This window comes from Brassica napus, chromosome A10 (assembly GCF_020379485.1).
Source record: "Brassica napus cultivar Da-Ae chromosome A10, Da-Ae, whole genome shotgun sequence".
NCBI lineage: Eukaryota > Viridiplantae > Streptophyta > Magnoliopsida > Brassicales > Brassicaceae > Brassica > Brassica napus.
In genome coordinates, this window is record NC_063443.1 from 2664249 (window position 1) to 2670248 (window position 6000).

A 6000-nucleotide genomic window follows, 5' to 3' on the forward strand; every position below is an offset into this window, starting at 1 on the left:
TACAAATGTGTTATGGGTTTCATTTTTAAATGAGATTCATCACGTTATATGAAAAAGCTCAAGTCTGCAATAATTATAATTTTTCCATATTGTAAATTGTTGTCGTTTAACATGAGTTTGGGTTCTTTTCATCATTGTTTCAAACAAGTATGAGTTACAGAGTCACGCCGTGTGTCTGTTTGTAATCTATTTTTTCACCGGTGAACTCTTCGTGTCCACATCTTAAATCGTTTGATCATAAATGTTCCTGATTTGTAGCCTCTTTGTAAACCTTATATATATATATATATATATATATATATATATATATATGATTCTCATATTTGATGAATCCAATCTGCATCTCTACAAAACTCATTGATTTCTCTTAGATTTAACCATCTTCTAGAAAATGTTTCTCTCTGCCTCTCCAGTTCGTCAAACCGGCGTCCCGGCATCCGTCACTCAACCTTCGAGTCTCTTAATCTTGGCCGTATTAGTCAGAGCATAGCCTCTGCCTTCCCCGCTTATGGGATTCCCTGAACTTCAAGAAAGACATGGAGTTTGTGAGAATCACAGTTCTCTTCCTTGATGAAAAAGTAAGTTAATCTTCGATCAATCACATTTATTTAACATAATTATTTTAATTGATTTCCTGATTCTTTGTTGAATAATATTATTTGCAGATTCCGTGATTCATGGGTTTACTCCCGTCGGACGTGCTAATCATTACATGCCATCTTTAAAAGCAGGTTTCATTGTGAAAGTCGATCGTTTTGAGGTTGCTAGGTGCTCAAGTATGTACAAGATAACTGATCAGCCATTCCTCATTTGTTTCATCTCACTATCCATTATTGATGACGTCATCACGGGTGCTCCTAAGATCAATCTCCAGTCAAGATTAGACTGTTCGACAATCTCCAAGTGATTGCACACACAAACCTAGAACTCCCACGTATATTATCATATTGCATCTGGGTTTATATTATGTTTCGATATCATAACTGATATTTAAACTCGCAGATGTGGTTGGGCAAATCCGTTCTGTTCAGGGCTCTGACCTCACCAAAGAAACAACTCGAGTCGTTATCCGTCTCCTCATTGATTCGTAAGAAACAATCAACACATAATTTTCTTTATATTATTGTCTATATTGTGCTAACATCAATAATCAAAAATATTTGCTACCCAAGATTTGTGGTCGTGTATTTATCTTCCTTACTTATCAATCTAATTTTACACAAATCTTTATTTTACAGCTTAAAAGAAACCACAATAACCCAAACAATCAAAACACAAAAAACTAAATCCCAAAAAAATGAATCATTAATGATCACCTCTCTTTTTATCTAATCTTACAAATCTATACTATATTAAAAAGGATATATAATCAACAGGGAGAGTGTCCACGTCGGACAAGAAAATTGACCAATCACGTTATAACGTTTTGACATGTCATCTGGGCTTTGCGTCATCTGGAGACCCGAGAAAATACCCACCCGAGCTTGCCCTTTCTCAGATCTTGGCTGAAATCCAGTTTCTCTTCGATCGGCAGAGGGACGATCCAGTTTCTGTAATGTTGCGTTGTGATTTATTCATCTTAAATCGTTCGCAATCCCACTACGAAACTTTCGTTTGCGTTGTTCGTCGTCAAGATCGTGTATAAATATGCTCCACTGCCGTCCCTCCGATCGCTGACACACGTCGTCCCTCCAATCTTTCAGCCCAATCGCTTCTGTAATTAGATACGTTAATGGCAGCGGCAGCTGCGTCACGGTTTCTGATGTTTGGTGCGGTAAAGGATTAGGGTTCTCGACGGATGCGGTGTCGATGGATCCTCCGAGGAGGTAAAGATGGATCTTCCGCCGTCGCGTCGCAAAATCGACGTGGACAAGAACAGTTCAAACCAAACAGAGGTAAAGGTGGTAGCTTTATGTTCTGTGTATCTAATTGCAAGTCAAAGTTTGAGTTTTTTTTTTGGTGGTGTTTTTAGTTTTATTACATTGATTTGTCTCAGCAAATAGTTTGGGTTTAGGCAGAAACTGTTTGGAGTGGTTGGAGGTATAGTCATTGTAGCATCCCTATGTTGTTGCTGGGGGACCAACAAACGTCATGTCGATCTGGTTCTAGCGACTTACTTTGCTAACGTTAATTCGTGTTTTCTCACAGGTACTTACTTATATTACTCTAAACAGTGGCTTGAATCGATCGATTTGGTGATGCTGATTATCACCAGGAGACAAGCTTCTTCTCAGAGTTAGGGGAGCTCCGCTTGCTCTGATTCATGTCTCCTCTGATCCTTTGCCTCACCTTAGTATCAAAAACACACCAATCTTTAGTCTCTCTCTCACTTTCTACAAAGATCTCACCTTTTTCGATTTTGGTTGGTGGAAAGTGACATCGTGTTAATGTTCTTGCAGGAGACATCATCTGCGCAATCAACGGTACACTGCTGCTTCCAATGGACAGAAGCTTCAAAACTATATAATAAGCGTTTATGGGGAAGCTCAAGATGATCACTAAACACATGGAAGCTGATATTGAAGAGAGTCTGATGTAAGTTGAGTCCATTGTTAGCCTATTCTTAGATTGGTTATGATGTTTTTGTGTGGGTAGATTTTGATTGATCTCAGTGTGAGATCATTGGATTGGTTTCCTTGCTTCAGGTTCTATCAGGCTTGCTATTGAGTGGATTTTTTCCATGATTTTTTTCCAAAGCCGGAATTCTCCTATTCCATATTATATCTGACTTCATAAGAAAAGTGGACTTGATGCCACTGGATATGCCAGTGAGATGCAATGGATTGTAGGGTATTTGGTAGTCAGTAATGTGAATATGGAAGAAGGTGCCCGCTGAGTTGTTAATATCTCAATCCTGCAATTTTGCAAACCAAGTTTAACACCAAGGTCAACAAGTTTCTTTCTTTCTTTGTCGTTTGTATATTCTGAGTTTTACCTGTGAAGAGATATGATCAGCTCATCCTTTTTTCATTGTACTATATTTGGTTGATGATTTGACGTTTCACAGGTGAAAATTACCAGGGCCAGCCGACCAGATCTTGGGAAGAAGAAATCAGGTAGCAAGTTAAATAATCTTTCATAATGTCGCAATATCTATATCTGTTTTTTTTCCAATTATATCACCTATCAACTAGCTTGAGTATAGGACTTCAGAAAACAATAATAATGAGGAAAAACAGCTCACTGATTACCAATAATTTCCATATCCATTTCTTCCAGAAGTAATACTCGCCCAAGTATAGCATCCGAGCTTCTTTACTGGAGCTTCCAGAAGAAAAGGGCAGGACGTACGAGGCCATGGGTGTAGGCACTGAACATGTGTTCTTCCTCGCAAATGATGCCAATGTAAGTTCCATATGCTCAAGAGTTTGGTTAGGAAACTACCAGTGAGAGCAAAAGAAATGTGACTTTAAATAAGGGTTGTGTGGATATATATAATTATGATTCATATCAAGACGTGCAAAATATTTTTGGAATCAGTGGCTTACATCTATTTTGCTGCAGTTATTGGCAAGGGTGCTGAATTAAAGTTTCCGACAAATTTGCTAATGAGTGATATCGTTGCTTTTTTTAACAATGAGAAACCCTTCAGTCAATGAGAAACCCTTCAGTCAATGGTGTTTACCTTGCTTCTTAAGATTGATATCATATTTTTCGTTTTGGATCATTGCTATTATTTTTTTTCAGATATTATTTGAGCTCTTGGTTAAAGGTGAAACTGCCCAAGGAATGATAAAAGCAAAAGACTTGGTTTAGGCAAAGTATATGCTATTCAGAGAAAAGTTTACTCGGAGCCATTTTGAAGAGAAAGTATATGAAGAAAGCTCTTTAAGATAATGGTTTCTCTTGCTGATTCCAGACAGTAAAGAAATAAAAGGCCCCACTACCATCCTCTAAACCCCGCCAAATCCGGAGGTGGAACACAGAAGAAGGTAATCTCCTATCAAATCTTATCTTCCCTTGAATCAGATTTTCTTAAGCTTACTTTGCTCTTTTCATTTCTTGATTCGACATAAGGTGAACAGCATGGTTCTCTTCGATCAGGAAACTAACAACAAGCTTCGGTCTAAAGCTCCTATGTTCAAGTTGATCAATCAATCCCTTCTATTCTGCTGGCGTTTTCATGTAAGTTACTATCTCCATTCTTCAAAGTTTCCAAAGTTTCAGTGGATAAGCTCTTACATCGTGTGTGTGTGTTTTGTTTTAGCTTTGAAAAGATATTTCACTGAGTTTGGGTAGTTATCATTATCTTTTTGTATTAGTTACTGGTTCTTTCCGATGAGTGGAGTAGGAAGCTAAAGTGACAGGAGTCGTTCGACGACAAAACAGAGAGGTATCTAAGGAGGAAGAGGAAGCGAGAGAAAAAAGTGAAAGGGGTCTTAGACCTCCTAAGCAAGAATCTTCAAGCTTTGTGAATGTTTTGGAACTGATTTAGTTCACGGAGTCACAACTGCTGTCTGAAATTGTAAGTGTTAAAGATAATAAAGACGTGTAACAAGCGTGAGATGAGTTTTGTGTTGCAACTGAAAGAAGAGTTGTTTGTTTTCTTTTGCAGGAGAAGCGTCTTGCACCACAAAACATTACCCTAGACGTCATTCACAGATGTGACACCACCCTGCACATTTAAGTATCTAAGCTTTATCTCCATTTCTCCTGTTGGTAGTTTATCAGTGAATCCTTAACTCGAGACAGTACAAACCAGTTGGTAGTTTGTTCAGGACTTTCTTCAAATAGTTCAAACCAGTTGGAAAAGTGCCCATCAGCGACGGCCGTAAGCTCCATCTCCTGAGTTTTCATAGTACATTCCATGACGTTCAAGCATATGTGATGGTTTGTTCTTTGTCAATGATATATGTTTCTGTGTCTGTCAAAACCTTTTGTCAAACTCTAATCCTGGTGAAAAAATCTTCAGTGTCGATTCTAGAAGACGCCGGTTGTAATGATGTGATCGCAGAATACTGTATCGATCAGGTGAACCAATGGTCTAACTTTACCATAGTTTTTCTCATAACTGTCATTTTCAGAGCTGAGTTGAATGCTTTCTAATGTAGTTTAAGCATAAAGAAATGGGACTATACATAGATAGATATTGTATATGTTGTAGCTCGCATGGGAAACAAATCAGATATGTTGTCTATTTTATTTATCATTTGTAGTAACTTTTCTAATTAATAATTATGAGACTCAAAATTTTCTACCATGTTTTTGGAATTTTGTTAGGTAAGAAACTTTCCATCAGTTTAAATTAGGAGTCAGCTATTGCCATGCTGTAGTAAGAAAAAGAAATGACTCGCTAAGTGCTTAACTTTCAGACTCACTAAAGCTTTGTTTATCATTCATGTATTAACATCATTTTTCTTTACTATCACTTTGTTGATAATGAGGGTTATGCAATCAATCATATGTGGGTTTGGTGAAGTCTTTGTTTAGGATAACAGTAATACCACCTTGATTTAAAACTCATCTCTGTTTCTAAGAGATTGTATAGGATCCTCATTCTCTGTTGTAAGAATGAGATCTTAATAATTAATCAACTCTGGAAACAACAAAATAAAAACATCAATTTGTTGACAGGGTTTTTGATTTTCAGATCAAACGAGAAAACAAAAAGAAGATGAAAAAGTTAGTTGTTTGTATGACACCAAAAAAATACCACTGAAATTCATATAGAAAAACAACCAAAAACTAAAAACAGATCTTAAAATTTGGTTATTTATATAACCCACCAATAAAAAAATCACAAATAATTTCCTAACATATTGGAATGAATCTTTTTTTTTCTAAAAGGGCATTATTGGAATGAGTCTTTAATTTTTTGTTTCTTTAATATTTTGTTTTATACGTTTGCAAGCTATAATAACCACAAGTATTTCTCCTCACTCGAGTTACAAATCTAAGAATTAGAAAATCGAAAGTAGTAGCATATTAAGCAAGGGATTGCTAAAGTTAGAAAAAAAATCTTTTACTTTTTTAAAAATAATCTATCATTAGTACAACACG

At 36.5% G+C, this 6000-nt stretch overlaps 1 long non-coding RNA gene across 4 annotated transcripts; it reads left to right on the forward strand.

The window, feature by feature from the left end:
* The first annotated feature begins 1336 nt into the window (after nt 1-1336).
* Nucleotides 1337-5198, forward strand: LOC106357720. Of its 4 annotated transcripts, none has more exons than XR_007317441.1 (10): nt 1337-1895; nt 2149-2535; nt 2646-2886; nt 3008-3056; nt 3220-3345; nt 3505-3617; nt 3688-3932; nt 4018-4125; nt 4263-4465; nt 4556-5198. It is a non-coding gene; the product is annotated as an uncharacterized LOC106357720 (long non-coding RNA). The 4 variants fall into 4 exon arrangements; XR_007317442.1 differs by lacking the exon at nt 3505-3617 and having other exon boundaries at nt 1340-1895; nt 2149-2317; nt 2400-2535; XR_007317440.1 differs by lacking the exon at nt 3505-3617 and having other exon boundaries at nt 1342-1895; nt 4556-4830; nt 4913-5198.
* The last annotated feature ends 802 nt before the right edge of the window (nt 5199-6000 follow it).